This window comes from Phasianus colchicus, chromosome 12, assembly GCF_987193195.1.
Source record: "Phasianus colchicus chromosome 12, bPhaCol1.hap1.1, whole genome shotgun sequence".
NCBI lineage: Eukaryota > Metazoa > Chordata > Aves > Galliformes > Phasianidae > Phasianus > Phasianus colchicus.
In genome coordinates this window covers 11,891,710-11,919,185 of record NC_143447.1, presented here as the reverse complement: position 1 = coordinate 11,919,185, position 27,476 = coordinate 11,891,710, and the positions used below count along the sequence as shown (strand labels likewise).

The 27,476-nt window shown below is 37.5% G+C and overlaps 1 protein-coding gene across 10 annotated transcripts in view; it reads right to left on the bottom strand.

Annotated features, from left to right (window-relative positions):
- The window catches only part of ADAMTSL3 (ADAMTS like 3), a 179,558-nt gene that overhangs the window by 118,874 nt on the left and 33,208 nt on the right, over positions 1-27,476 (bottom strand). The gene's annotated exons all lie outside the window — the stretch shown is intronic.

Here is a 27,476-nt window from a genome sequence, read left to right as displayed (position 1 = left end):
TCATCAAACAAATCTCAAGGTCTCTCGCATCAGGATATGAAACCAAAGTGTGTAATACTTCCTTTGGAGAGCTGCCTAAGGTAGGTTGACCTCACTGCCTTTCATTCCTGCTTTAAAACATGTTTCAGCAATCTCTTCTGCCTGTTCCAAGAAGCTGACCATCAGCTAAAGGGAACAATTTAACTCCAGGTGAAATAGGCACTGAACATATAACTAAAGAAGACTAGACGTCCAAAGAAAGTTTTTATGGGAAAAAATCTACCTGGAGATAAAGACTGGTTATAAACATTAAAGAGCAAGCTTCTTTTCTTCATTTAATACCTCCCAGGGCTGCTACCACACACACAGAGAAAAAAAGGGCAATGCTTCTCCATATTAACCCAAACGTAGAAACACAAAATTAACCCTACGCACAAAAATAAGCTTAAAACTGGCAATATATTTACATGAGGAAGTGTCTAATAAGCTGCACAAGAAGGGGTAAGAAGGAAGACAGATGTTTCTTATTTTCTTTAAGCAGTTTTCAAACTTTTTTTTATGCGCTTCTGTGGGGATAAGAGCATTCATACTCCTATAATGTACAGCAACCTCCCACAGAGACTGGAGTCCCGGTGGAAATTTTGACCCATTTATCTTCTGCCTACATTTTGGTTCCATAAAACTGATTTACTTTGCATCAATCTACATTTTCTGAAAATGACTTCGCCTGACATCCATGTTTCAGCACTCCCACCCCAGATGGCAACCCAGCACTCCTTGTGAGCAATCCAACCACCCCGAGGCAAAAGCCATGGGACCATAAAGACAATTCTTCAGTTTTACACAGTGGTAGAAAACCAGTTTAGGATACGCTTTATTATGAGGTCTCACCAGAACAGCAGGAAAATGAGGAGACAGTAGAAAGCATTTTACGTTGTAAAGGCCTGGCTGTTGGGTTTTTCAGACTTCACTAACTCATACCCCAGGGTCAGGGGAAGACCCGACCACAGCCCAAAAAAGGAGACTTTTCAAGCATACTCAAAGGATAGCTATGTCTGCTCTCTATCATCCACATCTTATTCTGCAATAATAATGAGGTGACAGAGATTTGCAGCCTCTTAGGCCACACTGCTGAACCTATCTGGAGGCCTGCAAAGAACAGCACATTTCTGAATAAACTGGTAAAGAATAAAGCACCACAACTGTCTTGCTAGATGTGAAAACAAAAACAGTTTTTTTCTGTGTGTGAAGTAGGGGCTGAATACCCTAGTGACACTTTCCTGGGAAAGGCTTAATTTAAAAAGCCTCCATTACACCTTCCTATATAAGTGCTGAGCTACAGGTTGAGCACTGCATTGAGGAGTTAGTTTGCTTGCAACACAATTTGGAATATCTGTATTACAAGTTTAGTAACCTAACGCAGCACAAGATTTAAATACATCCTAATGGTTTTTCCTCTCAGATCTTTGGTGGCATCTGCTGCCCAGGTCTTGTCTTTCTTTGCTTATTGTCTTGCACCTGCATTCATTCTAGAATTCTCAAACAGAGATATAAAGCTGCCTGATAGATTGCTGTGTTTAAGTAGACCCAATCTATTTTTAAGCCATTTATAGTAAGTCATCAGCCAAAGCCTCAGCTGAATGCAAACCATCCACAAGAGAGAACACAAGAAGTGTAGATACGAGATTAAAATAACAAACTGGGTTATTTCAGTTGTGTGCTGTCAAGTAATGACTCTTCCAGAAGCTTGTATAAAAGCTGTACCCTTAAAAATTTCTCTGGGTTATGTTCCTGATGATTTTTGGCACCAAAAACAATGTTTCTCTATATTAACTTACTAATGATGAATAGAAGTAAATCACCAAGCTAAAGGAATAATTTCTTACTACGTATTTTGAAAGTTTATAAACCATGTTGATTCCTTCTCTTCTCTTTTCCCCAGAGAGATTCACTGGGGTAGCTGGAAGAGATTTACTACCTGTGTGAGATTTAAGGTAGACCCAACTTAAAAACAAACATGAAAGGTACCTTGGTGGCAATGTATGAACAGTCCTTCAGACAAATGTAGAAAGGTGCTCTTGGCAGAGAGAAGAGTGGTACAAAGAAATTCAAGGAGGGGGATGAGCACCAGTCCTGCCATGAATACATGGGAATTCTTCTGGCCTAATGCTGTTTTTCTGAGTAGAAAGAACAGCTCTTGTACGACACTGGACTCTTCCACCACTACACAGCGTGCTTGTTAGAGAAAGGGGGTCAGCAATAAAAAGCTGTGTCATTCTCACCCATTAATTCTCACTGAGATGTTGGAAGAGAAGAAAGCAGTATTATATAAACAAAACTGAGCTATATTCTATTGTGAGTGGATGGAAAAGAAAGCAGATGTTGCAAAAAGTAAACAAGAACAGCGATTTGGTGTCTACAGAAGAGATAGAACAATATCAGATACAAAGTACACGACAATGCAGTGCACAGTAAAATTTGCAGGGGTAACAGTGGGCCCAGGAAAATGATAGTGTCACTGGATTAAGATTATCGAAAGCCTAAACCTGTACCAGAAGGTTCATCCAAGTTTCTTAACTGGGTCCAATGAGTGCAGGATTTGATTCTTCAAAGGGAAAAATCGGAAACAGCTGTCCCTGGACTTGAAAAGCAGGTGTGATGCGTCATTTCAAACAGACATGAACAGAAACCTGTTCATGGTAAAAATACATCATTAAAAAAAAAAAATTAAAAGAGCAGAAAACAGTGTTTTAACTCTCCTCTTAAGCTCTTAACTCTGTCTAAGGTTTTTGTCCTTAGTGTATCTGATTCCAAACATTTAATTAAATGCCAAGAAAAATATACTTTTTATTCTTCTTTTAAGTGAACATTTTGGTGAAAATTTACATTATTATTTCTCAATAACTGTTTTCATAACTTTTTTATTGCCAGAGTTAATTAAAATGAACTTTTATAAGAAGGGTAACTTAATAAAAAGAATTAGTGTGATAAAAACGTAGCGGGAAAAAGTACCCAAAGATGGCCAACAGAATAAGTTACAGAAACAAGATTGCTGAGCTAAATTTGGTAAGCTGAACTTCAAGGTAACAGAGCAACAAAGAACCCACAGTCCACAATTTAAGTATGAAACAGTAAAAGATACTACAAAAATTTTCCCTCTCACTTATTGAATTACATGTTTGTCATTCCTAATTAGTTTTGTCATAGAGTATACACATGGAGAAAAGATTTATTAAAGAAAAATAACCTTACATATACACAAAATCATTCATTCTAATCAAGCAGCACTCCAGACAGAAATACTCTTTCAGCTATGGAACATTTCATCAATAGAAGATGAAAACATTGTAGACGAAAGAACAACCAAAAATATAGCCCTTATTATTCAATAAGGGTAATAGAAGGGTGTCACAAGAATGAAAAAGGGGTTCCCTAAGCACAGCAATGGTGCAGCTTTTATTCTAGCTACTGCAGAAGATGCCAGTGGATGCTGGGAAGTGCCTGCAGAGCAGATGAGATGGAGAGCCATTGTAGGGCTTGCATCCTGGCCTGGGGACAGAGCTAACAGAAGCATCCAGGGAACAAGGGTGAACTAGGTTGTCTTTTCTAACCCAGTATCCTCAGAAATTTGTCATCTTGGAAGTACCATCATCTACTGACACAGAAGTCGCTAGAGAAAGATTTTTTTCAGACACTGACTACCGAAGGAAAATTTAGAGCTTATGAAAAGCAAAAAAATAAAATGCCTTTGCATTTTGTTTTCAAATACTTCCCCATCTTATTCAAACCTTAATCACTCCTGACTGAGATGAGGTATTGTCTGACCACATTAGAGGCATGATGAGATGCATGTTGAATTTGATCTCCAGCACCAAGCTGGCAGAAAGGTTTCTGCTCAGATAGATCACTGAACAGCCAGAGCTCTGTTGGGTGCATGACAGCACCACAGCTGTCCATATGCTGGAAAGTACTCAGAGTTAACGCAATAAACATGCATTAAAAATGTTGATTCTTTTGTCATTTCCACATTTATTATAATAAAGTATTTATCAAGTGTCCACTAGGAGCTTTGACGCCTGTACAACCTGATAGGAGATCATTTTGGGGGATAGCAAAGCATAATTATTTCTTCACAGTCATTCCTTTCTCTACCAGCTCAAATCAGTTGAATATTTATTGAAATAGCTTCCTTGGCTCATCTTGTATTTGGGAGAAAATGGATAAACTAAGATATTTAATATACAGGTCTGTTTAAATACTGGAGCACGTTTCAACTTTAAGGTTGAAGTAACAGTGCGTTCAAAATCGTTGTCAGGCCCATAACTACTTATCCAAATAATCTCAAAGGGCTTTCTTCCCATTTATACTAATTGCTTCTTTGAAATCATTGTGTGTCAATATAACCACTTCTGTGCTAAGAGCCTGAACAGTTTTAGAAACAGCATACCTCACAGTTCTTCCTTAACCATCATGTGGTTATCTAAACATTCTGCAATATATCATTAATTCAACTGTTTTTGCTCTGAAATACCAATGGGGTTATTCCAAATAAAATAAAATATATGGTGCTATAAACTTGAAATAAAATGAATACTATATAATCCTTCAAGTTCAAAAGGCTTTGGTTTAATTGATTGGTATTAATAGCATTTCTGAGATAAGCATGACTAATGGCAGCTATGAGATAAGCATTCACTACAAAACTGTACCATTTTCAAAAAATGACAAGATTAAATAGACACAAGGCTCATTAAAAATTCAGTTGTCAGAAATCAACATCTAAAACTGGCAAAAAAAAAAATTAAAATACAGTGGAAGAAAAACAGCAAAGGAAAAAGAACACAAACCCCTGGAACAGCCTTCCTTGGTGAGTGCAGCTTCAAGGCAGAGCGGTTATCAGAGCCAAACAAAAATTCTCAGTTGGGAAAGGAGGCTTATATCTGGCAAAGCTGATATGTTGGGAAGTACAACTAAAAAGTCATGTTAACAACTCCTCAAATGTTTTTAAAATTTGACTGAAGTTGACCCGCAGAGAACTATGAGATTTTTCCTGGTACGTCAATAAACGCGCCAAATTTACACTTCCCAACCAATGCCAGCAAGGTTTTCTAGAGCTCACAGATGAGGGATATCAAGGCAGAAGAGTCAAGGTGCACAGCAAAAAAATTACAACTGCACTGCTTGATGAGGTACCTCTAGCAGCCTGTGTTTTGATGCATTTTTAAAGGTAAAATTTGAGTTTCTCCTCAGAAAATACACAATGTGCAGTTCTGACTGCAATCTAACGCCCTACATGTAAGCCCTGCACACCTGCACCACAGAAATACATTTTTTTCATACTTCTTACATGTTATAAAAAGCAAGAGCAATGCAATATTGCCTGTAAATGCACACAGATAGCTACAAGATCCAAAAATTGGTCTAGCAGAGGTTTACAAACCAGCCCCTTTTCAAGGAGCAATGTTTGTACTGGGAGGCACAGTAGAGCAACTCTGCGAGCTGCTCTGTCCCTCAGCAACCATATCTCCACTGTCAAGTCAGCATGTGCTCACCAAAACTGAGCGAGTCTCCATCCTCCAAAGGTCTCTGCCTAAACGTAACCTTAAATATATGAATACTACAAAGAAAGGCTGTACTTTATTTACGATCTGGCTCATCTCTATGCATTTCCTTGCTTCAGCTCTTATGATGTTCCTCAAAAAACACACAGCTGATGTCATTTCAGCTGGAAGAAGTACTACAATGTTGTTCTGTCTTTTCTTTTGTGTTCAACTTTAATTTCTGCAGCATAATAAGCACACTGTAAGCACTACTAAGCAAAACTCAGTCACACAGATTTTAGGAAAGTCAGAAAGAGTTTAGAATATTAAATTCAAAAAGAAAATCCAACAAGCAATGTAAAGATAAATAGGGATGGTGAGTATTTTCATGGTATATGTGAAACAATTTGCTGTTACCATAAAAGGGGCTTTGTATATAGCTTATAAGGAACTTGTGTACAGTCATATTCCCAAATACACTATAGCCAATAGTAAAATCCCTGCAATCAGAGATGAGTCAAAGGAAAAACTCTATCCAGAACCACGTGCCAACAGACAACTGATTATACATGGGTCCCACAGGCTGTTTTGCAGCCAATTTAAAAGCCAGCAGCATCAGAGCCAGCCAAAGCAGCAAAACAGTGCCAAGTACGTACTATAATTGTTTGTGCCATTAAGCATACACAATGCCATTGCTTCCCAATCTAATAGGGAAAAATGTAACATGGGAATTATAACAACTACTACACTATAAATTACTTTACAGAAACCTGTAGTCTCATTATCCCAGCATTAACATATCAGGAAAGGAATTTTAGGATAGTTTTATTTTTAATCTTTTTTTTTGGGTTGGGTTTTTTTGTGTGCGATTTTTCTCCTCCATTCCAAGACTGGGGACAAAGTTTAAAAAGAGTTTGGTCTTCAGCAATTCTTTTTCTTTTATGAAGCCATACAATATCATACACAAAAATAAGAGTCAAACATGAGCACATTTTGTCTCTGGATTTGGAGAAGGCATCCAGCCATGCCCAGCGCCAGGCCTCCTAACAGAGATACCCCAGTAAGCCAGGACATAATACCAGCAATGTGCCCTTTCTTTCTGCCATAAAGATACTCAAGAATTTTCCACACTATGCAAGGAATCACCTGATACAAGAGGCTCGTTTGCTTTCTTTCTAGTCTATTGCTACACACACACACACACACACACACACACACACACTATGGGTGCACTGACCTATTATATCTATGTCCTGTGGGAACTGGCAGCTGGAGCAGGGATCTGTTATAGATATCTGTTAGAGTAAGGGTGTGCCTATGAGCATGCATGCTTTGTGAAGTGAACCAAAAGCGTTACTACATTTTTGTATGTCTGAGTCTAAGACAGACTAACTATAAACTCTTCTCCAAAGGGAAAGATATAATGAGAAAATTTTAATGCAATGAGCTGAAGTCAATTATGTTACACCACCTTCCACTATAAACAAGGAAAAACAAAAAGAGCAAAGGGTCCAAAAGAATCTTGGCAAATCCAGATTTCGAATGGAATGTTTATAATACAGTTATACACACACACACACACCTTTTAGCTCAGCATTCTGTAAGCTGCAAGATATCAAAGCATACTGCATGATTTTTTTTTTTTTTTAAACACACCTGTCGAACGCCACAAACATCACCATCTCCTCTTCTAATTCTTTCAGGGAGTTATGATAGTCTCTACACACTTTGAACCAGTGACTCTGCAATAAAAGAGTAACCCTAATGCTGTGCAAGTCATCCCATACACAAAAACACTTACATTAAATTAAATTAAAAGTTAACTTTTAATTTTCCAGCAATTAGGCTCAATTTGTGGTTTCTTTTATGTTCCTTTCTTATATTGTCTCTTTGTCTATCCTACATATTTTTTAAAGACTACATCTTGATTCATTTGTCTGTAACGTACCTCATAGACATGCTAGCACCACACTTCTCCAAACTCAGTAGTAAAGCCTGTCCACCCTGCTGCCCAAAAAATATGGCTCTGTGTCCTTCAATATTTAGCATTAACTTCAACTGATCCTAAGGGATTTTTTGCTCTATTCATAAGAGCAGCAAGTGGCCTGCAGTCCAAGAACCACAGCCTTAGTTCCCAGTGATACTGCCCTAGCACATCCCTGTCCGAGATGAAGAGACACCATACACAGCACATTTCCACCCTGCTTGTGTTAATCTTCATTTCAGCACATACTTAAATAAAAATGTAGATAAGGCATTCCATTTACAAGGAGCAAGAACTCCTCTCAGACCTAAGGGGGCTAACTGGATATAATTGGAACTATTCCAATAGAGTTCCCAGTTTGTACTGAATGATCCAAACTCTTTGATAATGTGACGTGCTATAAAGGGAGAATTATTATTATTCTGTTACATATTTTCACAAGTATGTTGCTGTCTCTGGGAAGAAAGAGGAAGAAAATTTCTGAATGCTAACAATAATTGTTAAATAAATAATAATTACAGTTTGTTACCATAGAAGCTATTCAAAGAAATGTTTCAACCAATCATAGGCAAACATTCCAAAGGTTATCACCATGGACCTGAACATCAAATTCCTCCTGTTTATGAAGCCAAAAATAGCAATCATCTTAGATCTGTTATTTATGTGTGGTTTTGATGTCTTTATCAGCATTATGCCTGTTACATACTCCACAATACACACACATACTATATACATCTACACAAACTGACAGCATCATCAAATGAAAACTATTCAAGCCTCTTCACATACACATCATGCATAAGCCACAGGAAGGAGAGCAAAGCAGTGGAGAATCTTCTACCCAAACCTCCAGGTCTAACATGCAAAACATAACACAGCTCACAGCAGTGTTGTAGTTGATCTCAGCTGCTGAAATTAGAGCACTGGAACACTGTTATCTGCCTGAACAAACTGTATTTTAAACGTGACCTTCAGATCCATCCTGCTGAACAGAAGCCAATCTTGAATGGCTTTTAATTAGAGGTGGTCTACACACGGAAGTCATTGCAATTGCACTGGTTGTGTGAAAAAAGAGAGACAACCATAACTCGCACATCCAGAAATGCACAACAGCCATAAAAGCTCCAGAGAGTGCAAACTCCTTTCAGTATGCTGAATGTACAGAGCATTTCTTCACTTGCATATTTAAACTTACCACTTTGGGATCTACTAATCTTCTATACGCATACTTCACTTGTTCTTGTTGATGTATTGATAGCAGAGGTCCAGATCCCCTTACTTCAAAGGAGAAAGTTATTTTCTTCTAAATTCTGAGAGCATTGCATCACATTGCTTACCTAAATTCTTTCATAAATTCAAACATTAGCCCTGGCACAACCACAGCGTTTATGTTTAAGGCTTTTTCACAGTCTTAGCTTGTTCATCTTGTTATTTCTGTAGTCTTGTCTCAGGGAAAACTGAATTAACTCCCTCATAGTTCTCAGTGAAAGAAAGATATTGGAAGTTTCTATGATAAAACTCTCATGAATCAAACCAAAGCCTGTTAGTGGGTGTTTTTGAGCTAATATCTTAACAACTACTGCTCTGAAGTCTATTAGTTCTCATCTTAAAATGAAACCTGCCCATTCCGAAATGACAGCTTTGAAAAAAAATAATCTCAGAGATAATGAAAGAATTATTTTTTAAATGAAAGGCTGGGCGATTATATCCATTTCTCTTGTGCCACTGAATTAAAAACTAGTCAAAGGCTTGCTAATAATCCCACTTACACAGTTATGTTACAGTGAAAAAGCAGTAGCAAGATGGTCCCCACTCGGGTTGTTAGGAACCAATTAGCGTGCCAGAGTAGGACCCTCTAAAAAGATATCCTGCAGATTAGGCAACAGATTGTACTTCTAGATGTCTTAAAATAATAATTTTTTTAAAAAGTCTAGAAGGAAGTTTTTCCTCTTGATAAAATTAGTGAAGTGATGCTGTGAAAATAATTCACAAACACCATCTGTGCAATACTGAAGCATCAAATTCAGTCTTATGTTGCACTTTAAATGCCAAGGTCTGGACACATTATGCCTGTCATGCCTTTTTAAAAAGGCCCTCAGATTTATTGAAAAGGTAGATAACTTTCTGGATCTCTGACTTTTCATTAAACATCACGTGCTTCCTCAAAAACCATGAGTAAAATGTTCAGAGCAATTCAAAAAACTCGTATTATACAAAGGAGATGCAACAAATCCTCCACTATCCCAAAGTCCCTCTACAAGACCAAAGCATGCAAAGTAGAGTTTACAGTTGTCTGGGTTTCAATTTGGAAAGCTTACCACTTTTCATATTACATTATACAACCCTCAAATTTCTTCTGCATCAGTGCATGAGGTGGGTCACATAGAGTGCAAGAGAAACTTCTGGCATATCAGGCAACATGACATGAGAAAAACTGTCTTGGCCCACACGATATGTAAAGGTCATCGTATAGCACTCCTTGCTCAAAAACAAACCAAAAGCAGCAGAATACATCAATTTGGCACTTCCCCTGGTCAGGGATTCCAGTGCCAAATAGAAATGGAAGGATCTGCCAAACCAGCTGTGTCTGGAGTATCTGCAGAAAGCCAGAGCACTGCAGTAGCAGAGAATGAGCTCCAGCTGCAGGGGAGCACAAGGAACAGCCCCTTGCAGAGACTCCCATTCAACACCTGAGACTAAGCCACCTGCAGAAAATCATGGTCAAAACCAAAAATCTGAGAACATATTTGGATTCAGTGGCCGTTGTACTTTAGCCACAAGAACACATTCTCTCCTAAAAGCAGTTGAATATACAGATAATGAATATAAATGCACGCACACCCCACCACCATCATAAATGTATAGGTTATATAGACAGATTTATACATTTAGTTTTGAAAATATCTGCATCAAAAGCCTGGCATTTTATGCTGCAAGATAAACTGTGCAGGTGAGATGGATATTGCAGCTGTGCTATCGCTTCATGCAGTTTTGTGACAAAGATGGGGTGAGGAACAAACAACTGTGCCAGAAACAAGAAAAATGCTGAGAAATACCATGATTCTCAGTCTTTATGGTACCACATTCATAGCAAACTTTGTACAAACCACACAGTTACTAATTTTGGTAGGGTGGGTCTGTTGCATCTCAGATAAATTTGGATTAAGTCAGAAAAAAAAAATTTGTAGGTGAGCACTGAGACACAAGCACACACACCTTTTTCTTAATAAGAGACCAGTTAAAAAAGCAGCTAAGAATTAGGAGTTGGACATGGGAAGTCAGAGAAGTCACCCAGTCCTGAACAGGAAAGGCATTCAGTTAATTGCCCTGTCCACAAAGATCCATCATCTTTGAGAGTCCTGGGCATTATCTGAAGGCACATACAGCCAGTCTCAAACACACTCCTGGTTTAGGCCACAGATAAAGTCATAAAAGCTGGCCAGTTTTTAAGTCATCCATTTTATGACTGGCAAACTCTTATCTTGACTCATTCTTAATAGCTATTTCTACTCAAATCTGAGAAAATGCAGAATATCCTCAAATGACCTTATCTACAAAGTGAAGATTTCTAAGGCTGCACAGAGGAGCTCTGCTACTTGTGTCAAGTGGATTTCTTTTTCATCTGGAAGGGAGAATGCTGTACATGCCAGTGGGTTTGAATAAAGTAACAAATGATAGTAAATGTATTCCCCCCCCCAAAAAAAAAGAAGAAAAAAAAGGTCAATTGTTAACAACTATGAGGCTATATTAAAGAATTAATAGCAGTAAAATTTATTTTCATGCACTTTTTTTCTTGGCAGAAATGTTGAATACCAAAACCACTCCCCATATCTAGTAGAATTAATATGAGGGCAGATGACTCATTAACTCTAAGATAAACAGAAAGCTTTTGCTTCTGTTGCCTTCTTTCTTATTCATGATTTTAGGCCAAAATACTGTTTGGAAAAGCAGATGTAGTGCAGATATGCTTTTGTTATCGGACAAAACCATTGCCCATGCTCTAGGGAGTTTATCTCATTAAAAGCTTTTGAGCAGTTTTAATCACTCTCCACAAAACATCAGGTACAGCTGACAAATATAATGCCTCCCAGCTATTAGCTGTCAGCCTCCCACTTGAAACCTGGTGCTTAATTGTGCATTAGAGACAAAAGCAGGTCTGGAGACTCTCTGGATAAAAACCGTAGGCTTAAAGGACTCATGCAATTCAAACATACAAACATACAGATGATTCAAGGTACACAACTGATATAGGCACAGTATAACGGGTAAAATAGTTCAGTTGTACTGGAAATCAACAATGCCCACCCTTGAGCACGAACGCAAGTTCAGAGACAGAAGTGGATTCAAATGGATCTATACTCAATCTTCTGCTTTTCTGGAATGCTAAGGTCACAATTCAGTAATCACTACTCAAAGTCTCAGAGCAAACGCTCACAACGTGCGAATCATAAAATATCACGTCTTCTTGTAAAGTGGAGGAAAAAAACATTCCCTGGTTTAAAAAGAAACTCAACGAAGGCAGTGGAAGAATTCCCACAGTGACATCCCAGTGTTTTTGCTTTCAATAGTTCTGGACCAGAATTTAAGGAGAAAATGTAAGGCTAGATCAGAGATGGATAAAAGGAGTGAGATACACCATGAAGTCACACCTAATGACAACTGGGATTATATTATATTACATTCTGTACATTCTGAAATGCCCTACCTTTGTGTCTTGTAAATGACCTTTAAACAGTAAAACAGTATTTCCTTGATCAGCAGTGATCTTTAAATCTGGTGTCCAAAAATTTACCAACCAAGAGGTTCAGAAGATGAGTTTCAGTAACATTTGCCATTTCACACAGGCTATATGAGAAAGCAACTGATATCTTCATTGTTGCACAAAAAATGAATGGTTTCAAGCAATTTTCTTTTAAGAAAATATATTCTCTGGACAATACTTAAAACAGCAGGAACCATCCTAGTGTAAGCATATAAATCTATAAAGTTACAGCACTATTGCCAAAACAACTTGAACAGTACTGAATGTATACGCATTACTGCTCATTGGCAAAAAACGGCTGGAAATTTTCTTCATCTCTGCATATCATCTATGAAATGTTTGGTTAATGGAAAGAATTTTATTTTAAACAAAGAGGTTAATAACTATAAAGGTTTCTTTGAAAAATTATTGTAACAAGGAAAAAATCTGAACAAGCAATGGACAAATACTTCAAGTGATTCAGGCTAGGAACGGCCCCTGAATCTACTGTTATTACCATGTTTAACTGAATGCATATTAAAGCAAATATAACATGCATAAACTAGTTCTACACTGAAGAGATGCTGATCCTGTCTGTCAATCTGTTAAATGTCTCAAATGTGCGTGCCTGCACAGCATGGCATATATTTCTCCTAACTGGTACTCAAACAGAATGCAGGTCTGGACTGAGACTCCAAATGCAGACACATTCAGCAGTGTCCCAGCCATTTCCATAAGCAATAGTGTGTCATGATGAAACATGTTTGTTTTTTCTGCCCTCCCATAGGAAGGCTACTTCAGGATCTCTCTCAACTTTCATAGTAAGACTAATTAAAGGCTGATCTGCCTGTTGGTGTGCTCTCATCTGTAATACTGCTTCTTCTCCTTTCTTAATGAAGTCACAGACAGCAATTATACCACCAACACTTTTCAGCAAGAGGATGAGAGGGAATGGCCTCAAGATGTGCCAGGGGAGATTGAGGTTGGGCATTAGGAAAGATTTCTTCTCCCAAGGGGTGGTTAAGAGCTGGAACAGGCTGCCCATGGAAGTGGCTGAGTCATAGTCAGTGGAGACATTCAAGAAACGTTTAGATATTGAACTGCAGGACATGGTTCAGTGGTGAAATACTGGTGGTAGGTGGATGGTTGGATTGGATGATCTTGGAAGTCTTTTCCGACCTTGGCGATTCTATGATTCTTCAACAAGTATAACCAAACCTGTTGTTACATATGCTGTCCACTCCCTAAGCATGCTAACTTTTCTCTATACTTTTTTAAATGAGCATTTTCCATGTGAGACCTTAAGTAGAATTGAACTCTACAATGCTTTCCTCCCCCCCCCCCTTCCCTCCCCTCCAGTCTTCAGATTCAGGAAGAAATTTTTGCTGTTTTTGTTACATACACAACAATGCACTTTGTTATATTATTCCCAACTTCAAGATCATCTAGTTATTACTGTATTGTCTCCTACTCATCCCTATTCAAAGTTCCTCCCGATTTATCATATTATAAAATGCAATAAATCCAATCTTAATTTGTCATTAATGAAAATACTAAGCAGCTCTAGACTCAGGGTGGTTCTGTGCATAACCTTCCTCTAGGGAAGCATCCTTTTGGCACAGGCAGTTATCATCCCCCTCTCCCATTCCTTATTTGTTTCCCAATTCACACTCCAGCCTGCATCTCCTCTAACTTAATTTCAAGAATGACAAATAGTTTTACCAAAGTCAGGTTAATGAGATGTTTTGTATTCCCCCCACTTAAGGAAATAAAAAGATCAAAGAAAGGTATAAAATGAGCCAGGTTAGGTCAGACTTCTTTCAGATAAACACATTTTCTTCAATTTTACCTTCATTTTATTAATTATTCCTTCCTCAAAGAAAAAGAAAAAAAAACAAAACCAATTCCATAGATTTAAGCATTTCAGATCAGACAGATATGCTCAGAATTTCCTGGCCCTCTGTATTTCAGCACTACACTACATTTAGCTATTCCCTGGACACTTGGTTCCACCTCTGTTTTGATAGATTTCTTAAGAATTCCTAATCTCAGAAACATGATTCCATGAGCAGATCTTTCAAAGAACTACACAGAATTCTTATCAGATCCCCTCAGTTTGACCACATCAAAGCTCAGAGTTTTGCCACTTCTCCAAATTATGAAAATAATTCCTGAAGAATACCATACCCTTGTAAAATTCCATCTACGGACTTTTAGCTTACATGAGTGGTAGTCAGGTTGTTTCATTTAAATAAATACCTATTCCTTAACTAACAAGCAAGTATTTCCACTTCAGATTGAGTGTCTACATACTGTGTGCAATAAATACAAAGAGACATCCTTCTGGTCCTTGTACTAAAGTTTCATACCCAAAGTATAATTTGTTATAAAATCTTATACAAGTTGGTCTTTAATAAATAAGGTGTTGACAATAACCACAGGTTTCTTCTAGAAAGTCTACAGCTGTTATAACACGATTATTAAATTCCAACCAAGAACTAAGCATATCCCTCATTTTCACTGAAAGTATTCCTCCAGTTAAACCTACACTATTTATGTAAACCAATATCTACTCCATGTGGTTTAACTTAATTCACATAGTCTCTTACTGCACAGATAAGGAGGACACAGCAATCTTTATCTGCATTACAAGCAGATGATCAGATGCCAAATACAAAAGCTTATGAAAACAACTAGTAGTCTTCAAATTGTCAGAACTCTCCCCTCCTGTTTCCAGTCCCACTGTTTCTTGCTTTTTTTTTTTTTTTTTAATCCAACCTTTCCCATTTAAATATAACAAACAGCAGTAGTGTGAGACTGGGAAACGTTACTGAAAAAGAAAATCACACAAGACAGCAGTGCTAACACGATGTTAGTCCTTAATGTAATATTTAGTTCAGGTGGCCACTCTTAGTTCTAAATATACATTATTCACAGACTGGAAAAAGTGGAAATTATCCTAATAGAACAGTGATCTGAGATTGGGAAGATTCATCAGTTTACCTGAATGCTTGGACACCTGTGTGTGAATGCATGCAGTGCTGTCTGTCTGGACAGAGTAGCAGATCAATCAGAAGCAAAAGCACACAAGAATCATTTACTCTACAGCAATGCTTTTAAACGTGCTAGAGAAAGAAGATAAATACAATACCACCTGTGATCCCAGCCTTACCTTTACTGCTATGTCTCCTAACTGTGCGCAAGGATCAGGGTTTTATTAGAGGTTAGATCACGGACACAAAAAAGAAAATCTTACAGCAATTTGCTAGTCAACAGTACGTGTGGTCAGCTCACAGCCAGAATACTGTATGATGAAAGTAATATGTTGTTTTATTTGCATAACAATTCCCAGCAGATAATATAAAGCTGGAAGGAGACAAAAAATGAGATGGTAACTACAGTAAGAAACTGAACCAGTGCTAAGGAGCAGCTCAGCCACTAGAATCTGTTTTCTTAGGTACAGGTCATGGACAAGAACAGTAATTATGGGGCTGGTTGTGTTAAATTCAGGAGAAATATTTTTCCAACTTATGGATATTATTAAAAGAAACACCTATTACTGTGGAAAACATTCATAAATCTATATATATTAAGTGCATAAAAGCATCTTATTAAATAGCAGAGAGAAAGACAGAACAAAGGAAAGGGGGAAAACAGGACTTTATGTGCCTTTACCCCTTTAGGATTTTTCTTATATTGGTATACATGCAGATGTACATGTATGGATGTAGAGTTGTAATTGATTACTTCTGACATTAAATTCAAGAAAGAAATATTGTGACTCTGATTTAAGGCTTTGATTTTTCAATCAAGAATTTTGAGTGAATTAGAATTATTCTATAACCAATCGATTATACAGAGAAGTGAAATGCAAGCATATTGGCTCACAATCCACACAGATCATGGATATTTCCAGCACGCTGCTAAATAGGAAGTACAGTAATGGGCAGATCCTCTCACAAAAATATCTGATCTTTTCAAGCATGTTACTTAAACTCCACACAGAATTAGAGTTTGTTACTATTGTTTAGCATACCAAAATAACAAAGTAGATATTAAAGGGGATTTTGCTGGCTAGCCCCAAATTCACTAACACGAACGACAAATTTTTCTGAACATAAGGAAATAGCCACAAGATTTGTAAGGCAAGCACTTTTCCTCCTCCTCACTATTTTACTACAAAAAACTAAATATTTTTTATCTTAGTACCATGAAATCAATAGCCTTCGTATGATCTTTTCACCTTAAGTTTCAGCATTATTTACATGTGTACCCGCACCAACACACTCACAAGTGGATTACAAGCAGCATAAGTGACACAGCCTTGCAGACAAATCAGCTCAGTTCTCAGTTGCAGTCAGTTCAAATCTGGCCTTCCTACCTCCAAATCTGAACCATAACCAAAGTGCAGCTGCAAAAGCCATCTCTCCTCCCACTGCAGGTCCTTCTCCGAGACTCTGTTGGTTTCCTGCCAAATCATATTGAAGTAACTTGTCTTCACCTACAAGATCTTGCCCAGTAATAAATAATATAGAAATAACCACAATGTGCTGAGGAATTATCAAGTGAGTCCTTCTTAAAAAACTGGAGGAATAAGACCTTACATTACACTTCTCTCCATCAATTACAGCCCTGTCACATTTCACATGCTACGTCCTCCTCCACTTCACACTCCCTGGCCACAGACTGGGACTTGCAAATTAGCAGTGCAATGTCGCAGGCTCCCTCCTGTTCCAGCATTCTACAGGAAAAATGCAGATCAGGGAAAGAAAAGTATCCAGAGCTGAAAAACAAAGGAAAAACAGAGCCCCCACTCAAAGGTGCTTCAGCAAACTCCCAGAAGCAATTTTGCACCACGGTTTGCCCCAGTTCTGCAAGCTTGTTCAGCTATCCCAAAATAGATCATAGAGGCTATAACGTAAAACTTACACAATGCTCATCTCATAGTGGGGCAACAAAGATTGTACAAAGGGAAGGGAACTGCAAGCGTACAGGCTGATGAGAGTAGTTAGAGCATGCAAATGCACAGAAATCACCTTCCATTTTAGGGTGGGCTTTTTTTTGACCTAGCATTAGCCTGTTTAGAGCTGCTGTAAGCAGATACCTCTCCATTGAGCCCTGACTACAGCTTTGCTGGGCTTGTCTAGCAACACATGTTAATTAGAGTTGGTAGATTAGACAAGCAGAAGATAAACTAAACCCTAAACAGAAGAAAAAAAAGCAGGCCTTTTGAGACATAAATCTTGCAAGCATGGTTGCATATAGCATAAGTCCAGATTCCTGAATGGTTTATGATTCTGTAAAATCTTCACTGTGCAAGACTGCATATACTTAAAATTTGCAAAGGTAGCAGCTTAAGTTATTTCTAGTCAGCTCATAAAAATCTGTCTTTAGCACTTTTTTCCTAAAAAGAAAAAGAAAGAAAACCAGACATACTCTAAGCTCAGTGAAAAGATAAGATTGTGGACATATTACCAATATGACTTCACCCTTTATTTTGTAAAGGTTCAAAACAACACTAGCTGAAAGTTTATACCTAAGCATAAGGAAACGGCCAAAATGAAAGTGAAAACCCAGCAAATTATACTTCAGGCACCTTGACATATTACGCACCACGCATGCTGTCAGCTTTACTGTCCTTTCCTTTGCTGTAGGCCGAATGCTTGAATACCAATCTTATTAAACTACAACTCTGAATTTATCCACTATATATAACATTCCAGATGTCGTACCAGCTGGGAACAGGCCCTTAGGCCATCTTTGGTTGATCTCTTAGTCGCTCTCCAGCTTTTGCCAGGCATTCATCCAAAAATATGAAGGAAAGTGCTAAAAACAGATGTCAGAGTTAATGGTTTTTTTCTTCATGGTAGGAAATACAGAAAACTCGCACCCTACACCTACTCTATGAAATATGAACGTTGTCAACAAACCATAAGTTAATTTTAAATTAAATCATAATGTAGCAAAGTTAATTCATACACTATTTTTCTGACAACAGGCCAGTCTCCATCAGTCTGTTCTTTGAAAATACTATGTAGTCATTTGGATTTTTTCAATAAGTTGGAAAATCTTCTGATGTCGGCTATCTGCAAAAATGGTTTCAAGTCCCTCATTTAAGAAAAAAAAAGTCACACGATGTAAACTAGACTGATTGCAATTCATGGTAAGCTTTATGACAATGTTGGAGTACTGGGAGTTATTAAAACCACACACTTCTGAGCTATGAAGGAGGAAGACCTGTTGGCCACATTTCATTGCACAAAATGATTTCAGCTTCCGCTCACTGCAGCATGAATGGGAGATGTTCAGACCTTCCCAGGAGGTGCTCTCTCTTTGGGATCTTCCAGCAGTTTAAGCACGGAATTTCAAAGAACAGGGCTGGAAACAAGGCCCTGATCCTGCCAACACTTTTTCACATGTGCATCTCAACTTCTGTGGGTATTTCATTGACATAGATGGGAGCCCTCACGTGAATTAAGTTATGCATGTGAATAAGCGTTTGGGCCCTAGACTGTAAGGCCTACAGAAGAGAGGTCATCCATCGTATCTGCTCTAGACAGCATTCCAAATTCTGTCCGCACCAAAACATTAACAAACATATGTAGAAACAATTCCCTGAAAGACTTCATGGTGCTGCCAGCAAAACTTCCCTGCAGTATGCAGGAACTCGGCCTCTCGCATAGCAAACTACAGAAGTTCATTTCAGTTGCAGTTATAGGTTATATGTAGGATGAGCACCCTTTTGACACTCTGAAGACATCCGCTTTGGGGGAAGAATTTCTAGGAAATAGTCTTCATTTAAAGGAAGTCACTTACACTGCATAGAAAAAGGAAGGCTGTTTGTAAGAAATATTTTCATCCTACTTTTCCTCTCACTTGAGTACAATACTGAAAATATGAGAAAAAAAGACTGTCATATAGCCTCAGTACTAAAGGAGTAGGAGAAGAACACGCATTAATTGGCAAGTTCATTGTTAAATATAAAAATATCTGAAAAAAAAAAAGCACTTTTCAAGTTGGATTTAAAAAATATGCAGACTAAGTTTAAAACTTAGTCCTAGTACATAAATTTGCTACATGGGACATAATTCTGATTCTTGTATTATAATGCAGCATTACTGTAATGCAAGCAGCTACTACTGAAGCCAGTGCTCAAAGGTAGTAAAAGTGTCATGGTTTATAGGCCGATTTTTGAATATATTACATATAATCTATTGTTAACAAAAAGAGAAAAATCAGTCCAACGCATTGTGCTTCTTGAATGTAAATTAGCATGCTAGTGCAGTGTGAGTAACCTTTTAATTCCATTTTATCAAGTAGTAAAATGGGGGTATGTCACATACTACTGTTGTAATGCATTATAAGAGCTGTCTGAAAGAGCACAATTTGTTTCTTCAGATTTATGCCATATAAAGAAATTCAGACAAAGATCATTGACCTCTGTACTGCACAGATAAGCAAAAGGGCATATATTTAGCAAAAATGGTTTGAGTGCCGTAGTAAACTACATTGTGTCAATATTTTGTGATGTAATGGATGTAAAACAATCAACAGATCATGGCTGTTTTTCAAACAGATCTTATGTCAGCATTCGTGGCATATGAATCAGCTTGCTCATATAAATCTGTCAAAATTCAGTGATCTTCATCAAACTTTCCAGCAGTTGGTTCAAATAACAAGAATTACTGTACAATACATCTTTCCTATCTTTTTGACACCAGATTTGGAAGAAAAATCATGATTGAATGTCTTCCTATGAAGTACTGAAGCTGCTGCAACAATGCTTATGCTCTATAGCATGTTCCACTTTCTTTTTTTAAATACATAAAATCAAATAAAAAAAAATCACTGAGCTGTCACAATATGGAAAGCCTATGAATAATAACTTACTTTTTATAATTGTTTTAATCCAAAATAATCTTCCAGCTCAGTTACTGCAAGCCACAATCATCCTCTGTATCCTTAAACCAAGTGCTGATAAGCCTGCAAGGCTAGAACTAACAGCAATGGTGATGGGGACCCACATGCAACTTGACATGTAAAACATGCTGAATCAGGCTCATTTCTTATATTATTTCTTCCACTTAGTCTTGTTCTGATCCTGAAGCTCAATCTGACTTGGCCATCCCATGACCTATCCAGCAAATCAGTTCTTCCATAAGAAAGAACTATTCAGTTCTTTGACCTTCTCCCCTTCCAACAGTCATTAGCCTATCAGTCTCTTAAATAACCAACTAAGAAGTGCATTACTCCTCTTTGCAATGGAGATAGTTGTTTATAAAACAGTGTAAATATTTTGCATCTGGTCACTAACAGAGAAGGGCAGGAGCTTGTGCTATTCAAGGCCATACTGCAGCCAGATCACAGGATTACTGCACACAAACATTTATTGACTGAGACGTGAAGAAAGATGGTTGCTGAAAGCTAGGAAATAGAGAAGACAATCCTCTCATTTTGTTGTTATATCAATAGATCATTGTTAACGTGTGTTGTGAAGCCTGGTACAGTTTGTTTCACATTAGGAGTATTAAAATGCTTCAGATCTTACAGTATCACAACCTGTAACACTTACTAAGCTCTGAAAATAATAAATACAGCTGTCAGCAGTGATCCTCTCAGGAACATATATTTACCATTTGGCTGCTACTGCCAAAATTGGTAATTAATGTACGTAATTTTCTTCCTTGTGAGCAAATAGCTTTTGAAGTCTAATAGTCAGTAGGAATAAATCAGGTTTACTGGCAACGCTGACAGTTATTTTGAAATAGCACGAAGTGATAGAACTTTCTGAAGTGGTAAAGAGATTGTTCTTTAGCTGTCTCAAGGCTCACTCATTACGTAAGTGCTAATGATATCAAGTACCATTTTAAGTATTTCTAGAAACAAAGCTAAGATATGCAGATTTCTTTTAAAAGAAAGCTTTTTACTGCACCTTCCAACACTAGTGACACACAAATGAGAAGAGACTCTTTACTTCCAAGTCTTTATCTCCACTAAAGTCATTGTGACATTCAACCTGGAGCATTTTAATCATGTCCTTTATGAAAAACATGCATGGCAGACATGGTATTAAAATAAGGAACTTTAAAGTTTTGATCTAAATCAGTTTGAAAACGATCAAAAAAATACAGAAGTGGCACCAATAATCAATTCAAAGAGAAAAGAAAAGTGTATCAGAAGTTGTATCTTCCTTGTCTAGAAAAGATACAATTTTTTCCTCCCTCAGTCCCTACAAATAATCCATTTCCTCTGAGTCCTTTGTCCTCAAGTCAGTGGTCTCAGTCATACACTGGCTCCAAGCTGCTCCAACCACCTCCCCAAACAGGGATATAGAGCAAACTTTACATAGAGCAAAGCTGTGCATACTTCTACACCTCTGTATCAGTGAGAGCAGCCCTGGGATCTGTCTAGCACCCAAGGGGCAGAAATAGCAGAAGAAGCTGAAATAGTGTGTGTCCTTTCTCACTGAAAAGTCATTCTGGTGAGGAACTTGAGAAAGGTTAATTTAGCAGTTGGTTTTGCTAGATGGGAGTCCTCTGCCAGTTGGTAAGGCCAGTATTATCACAGCCCCAGATGGGCTAAAGATGCAGACCAATGAATTTTACCACAGAATTTATTGGATTCAATTTTCAGCCTTACATACTATTCATAGAAGATATTTAATCCTAACTGAAATGATATAAAATGTGTTTTCTGCTCAAGTTTTATTATTACAGATTCCCTGTGAAGGCATTTATCCCACAGGAGGCAAAGACCTCAAGCAACGATTTACGCACAGAGACACTTGGCAGAGTTGGACTAAATGCAGTAGCACTAACAAAATAAGAAGTGCACAAAGAAAAAAGCCTTAACGCACAGCATTCAGCATTGCCACTGTTTTCTCTGTACAATCAAACCCTGAATTTAAAATGTTAGTTGGTACTTTAAGAAGTGCCAGCTTCCATTTGCCAATAAACATAAGTATGTAAAATAGTTTCCAGTTCATTAAGCAATCCATCATGCACAAAAATATATCACCAATTATATAATTTGTGCATATGCTAGTCACACGCTTCTGGCAAGCAATTAGGCTAAACAAAAGTATTTTTTCAATAGGATCATACCTACTGACTTATACAAATACCAGTCTGTAAGGGTAGTTTTGCCTGAAACTGTAAGTGGTTTTCATTCACAATTAATCCCTGCCTCCTTTGCTTCCCTGCTATTCCAAATCAGAAACATATTTTACTTGATTACAGAGCTAATTTCCATATCCAAGTTATCTTAAAAGTAAAAATTCTTAGAAATAAGAGATCCAAATTAAGCCTGCAAACAAAGCATGTAAAAAAAAAAAAAAAATAGACTCAAAAATATGAGGAAACCCCTAATGTTACTTTTAGGTAAGTTTCTGCTAAACATACATTTTTATCTTCACACAGCTTTACAAAGACTTGGTTCTGAGATATTTGAACACAATTTAAAACTCCTCAATAACACCTGGAGGATTGGTATGGAGTACCACAAGCCTCGCCTCATAATTTGTTGCTCACACAAGCGAGAACAGCTCAGAGAGTGGAACTACTTGCAGGATTCAGGTCAGTGGTGTTTGTGCTCAGTTACTCTAATAGCACTGCTTTGGTTGAATAAGGACTGCAAGGTCAGCATGTTATTCAGCCAAAGGAGAATATTTCTAACAATACTGAAATTCAGGTAGCCAGGCATTCGATGTTACACCACTGGTGCGTGGATAAAATTATCAGCTCACTCAGAATACGCACATGAAATCACTGGGAGTGTTGTTTGGTGGAAGTTTTGCAGCATGGAAAAACACCCAAAATAGCTTGCATCCACTTCAGAACTGTTTGCTTCATTCCAAAAGAATCTTTAAATGAAGAGCTAATGATTGGGATTCAAGATGTTAAGCCTTTTTAATAGTTCTGAATGTTCCTTCAGGATTTCAACAAAAATGTCATGTCACAGTGTAACACAGAAGGAGAACACTGGGACGCTATGTACTAAATACAAATCTTACCCCTTTGTCAGGATTAGAGCTTGTCTTCACTAATGTGTTAACTGCAAATAACCTTCATCTCTTACATTACTCATCTACAAGCCCAAAAATTTCTATCTCCATTTCCACTGCGAGAAGAACTCATTGGGAGCAGCCCACAGAGAAGGACTGGGGGGGTCCTGGTGGATGGGAAGCAGGACACGAGCCAACAGCGTGTGCTTGCAGCACAGAAGGCCAACAATAAAAGCGCAGAGAGGAGAGCAGCTGACACCAAATCCAGGCTGTGATGCACATTTAGTTCCACAGGCAGATCAGTGAGGATGGCAGTCAGCAAGGAGAGAGGGAAAGGAGGTGGGAGATGCTGCTGAAGAAACATCAGCCCGGATGGATCCCTAAAGGCAACTTCTGTCCATGCTGTAACAGTTTATGCAACATGTAAAAGCCACAACAAAACCCAACAGAAAATGCAGAAATGACAATGGAGTATTTTCCCTTGCACAGAACAAGATATACATCAGGATATTCGGTCTCCTAATTTTTGCCTTCACTTTGTAGCAGATTTCTCTGGCAAGTCCAGAGAAACACTAGTTATAAAAAGAACTGCACCAGCCTCAGCCTGTGTATTATAACTTGCACATCTACTTGGAAACAGACTCACTGGCTTCTACCTCACCTCACATATCTAAACACACTCAAGTCTGAAAGTGCAGATTTTCATTATTTTAATTGCTTACTGGGTGGTTTTAAGATGCCAATATTTACCACTCTCCCTGACTGCATTTTTTTTTTTAAAGATTTGTTTAGAAACACTACATTTCGTTGCCAAGATTGGACTATTTAGTGCCATATGTCTGATTCTAGAATCAGTTTCCTTATTATGAGTTTAAATTGGTAAATGTCATAAAAATATAGGAGAAAAGTCAGACAGAAAGCTAAGGGATCAAGTAAAAAATTCTGACTTAAAAGATAACATTTTTCTTCTTTTTCTTTTATTTTTTTCCCATCCCCTAGCTGTCTCTTTCAGCCAGCCAATCTAAGTGGAAAGGTACTTCAAACATTCAACACAACCAAGCTTTCACTGCTGTCCTTGTTGGTGGTCCGTCATATGGAATGGTTTTAATACTTGGAAGCTATGCCTTAAGTGTCAGAAAACAAGAACATTTTATTTTTGTAAGAAATCTTTCCAGTACTACTAGTATTCTAGAAGAGAAAACAAAAATCTTGTAGTAGATTAGAAGTTAAAAAGCCAAAAGAAATCAGAAAGAAAACCAGGAAACTTCCTTATGGCAAGGTAAAACTTGTATCTTAAAGCTGGGGGGAGAACTATTATTTATATACTTATTCAAAAATTCATTGAGAGTGATAGCAGAGGGGCGTATTTTTTCAATCTCACATTTCTAATGGCAAGTGAAGCCTTTGGCTACACATCAAAATCTATCTGGTACTTTGTTAGATTTAAATTACATTGACTCAGTAGAATTTTAGAAGGGAAGTATACTGATGCAAGACATTGCTTGCTGGACAATGCAGGAGCTATAACAAGATACTCATTGCACATATATTTCTGTTCTTTGGAATCCTGCAATAGCATTTGCTTTGAATCACTGTTTTTGTTTTTGTTTTTTTCCTGAAGATAACAGAATGTGTCAAAACTACTACATAATATTCCATTCAGATGCCACAAAAATACCCCAGTGAATAAAGGTAGCAGTATCTGATCTATTTTCTTCTATGATTACAATAAAGGGGAGTAAGAGACATATTAACTGAATTCAGAAACTATCTAGCCCAAAAATTTCATCTGCATGTAATTCTTAAGTGCACACATAGCAACCGAATATGCAAAGAGGTTAGTACAATCCTGTGCAAAAATGAGAGCACCCTCCTTGCCAGACTAAACCAGAACAAAATGTACTGTCTTACATGTACAACATGAATCTATATGTAATTTTCCTGGGCTAGAACAGAGTACAGTGTGTTCCCCTTAATATTTACTCATCTTCCATTTCGAACTGTAAGCTTTGTCTTTTCAGATAGCAAATACTTCTGAATATTCAAGTAACAGCTAGTTCTTTTTTACCGAGATTACTTACTAACAAAGGAATGAATGATCCTGATTAAACTGGCTCCCTGCTTGAAAAATATCACACACAACAGCCAAAGAAAACCCCTCTGAAACATTCCTGCGTTTGGAGGTTGTAAGGAAACTAATCTTGGATCACGATGATGATGCTATATAGAAATAATACCCATCCATATATCAAACTGGAAATTTTATTGGAATAGCGTTACAGGAGGACACACTTGAAAACATATGGAAAGATCACTTCTTCTGCAAGGACCTTGCTATCTTGTTGACTAGCCAAAAGGACATAGAAGGCCACCAATCTTCTCCCACTCCTGCATAATAGCCTTAGGAACTTCTCACCAATTTTCATCCATTCTGTTCCCTTCCATGAACACAGATGGAGGGATGATATTCAGAATGGATCAGGTAAAACTTCTTGTAGCCAAATGCACAAGTTTATTTTACTGTTCCAATTTTCAAGTAAACTTAACTTAGTATGTGTGGGAATACCAGGACTCTGCGTGGACGCTCACAGGACAGCTCCAGCGCACAGGGAAATGGAAATAATGTATATCCACAGTGACAGCATAGAAAGTGAATTGCTGAAATTAAACTGAGTTATGGTGTGTAAGAATAAGCTATTGTGGTTTTTTGGATTAGGTGGCAATATTTCTATACTGATTCCATTCTAGTGTTGGCTGTATTACATATTTAAATGTGCCCTTACACTTTACATAAATCCCTCTTTATTCACTGGCACATCTTTTGAGATCTACCATGCTTGTCAGCTTTTCAAGCATTAAGAATGATTACAAGATGTCCTGTACCATAAGTGGTGGTTTCATAAACATAAAAAGATCATTTATTTTTTAAGGTATTTGCCAGTAACACAACAGACTCCAATAAAATGGAGTAAATCAAATGGCTCATAAGAAAAATATACTATTCCTCATGCCCATCAACACCAACCTACAAAATTCAAGAAATTAACTAGTGAAGGAGTCTCATCCTCCAGTTTAAGTCTTAATTCCATTCACAGAGTGAATATAATTGAAAAGAATACAATGACATTAAAAAAAAAAAAAGAAAATTCATAAGTATATGCTTTTGCTGACATGTTCATAAAGTATAACTGCACATTATTATAACTCTATGATCAATGTCCTACACAATAATTGTATTCAAGTAATAGAAGAATTACTGATTTACACTAAGGATGGATAACCAGACGTAGATAAGTCCTTACTGGCTATCAACAGATTTACATTTTTTAGTAAGCCTTGATGACCAAATTTCACTTCAGAGAAAGTAACAACAACAATAATAGTACATCTGCCTTTATTTTCAACTCTCTGATGTTTTATCATCATTGGGTTCCAAGAACTCAAACTTAAACTCATACTACTCATTCCTGCACTAATCTGTGAAGACCTGAGTTGCATTTGTAAAATAACAGAAGCCAGCTCTAATGAAGATCTAATTCAGATCCCAAAGAAATAGATGGAAAAACTTTCCATCAAATGCAATTGAGCTTGTAACAGGCTTCTGTATACAGCTACACCGGTATTTGAGGTTTTATAGAAGTGGGAATTATTTCTTTTTTTTAAATCATCAATGCTATTCACATGGTCAGTCTATTTGAATAGGCTGTTTGTGCTATCCCTCAGTTACATTTGATTTATTGTCTCGTCTAAAAAGCGCTCCATTTAATGGAAGCTGATTCTGGTATATAACTTTCACAGGATTTTTCTACTACTGTCATTGAATGCTGCCTGCGTCACAGCTGCATTTTACTGTACTGTAAGTTATTACTTTGCCAGGTTTTGTTTTTTTTTTCCTGAGGAACATCTTACGTGTAAACTTTCCTATAGATGAATCAAGATTCTCAAGTACTAATTATCATAAACATATTAAAATATATTCAGCTAGCTTACAGGAGCTCCACACACTTTCTTCTTCACTTTCTTTTGTCCCCCTGAACAGCTTTTCATTCTAATGCTTAGTTGTCTCAGTTCTCTTCCCTTACAGCAGGCAGCTGATAAACAAACTTTCTGTAAATAGCTCCAGCGAGGAGACAGTCTTTCAAACTGCTAATCACTACATAGAATCATACCTTGTGACTGAAAGCAAGTTTAGCTTTCTTTGGAGATCGTTTCCTAAAAGATTCCCTCCTC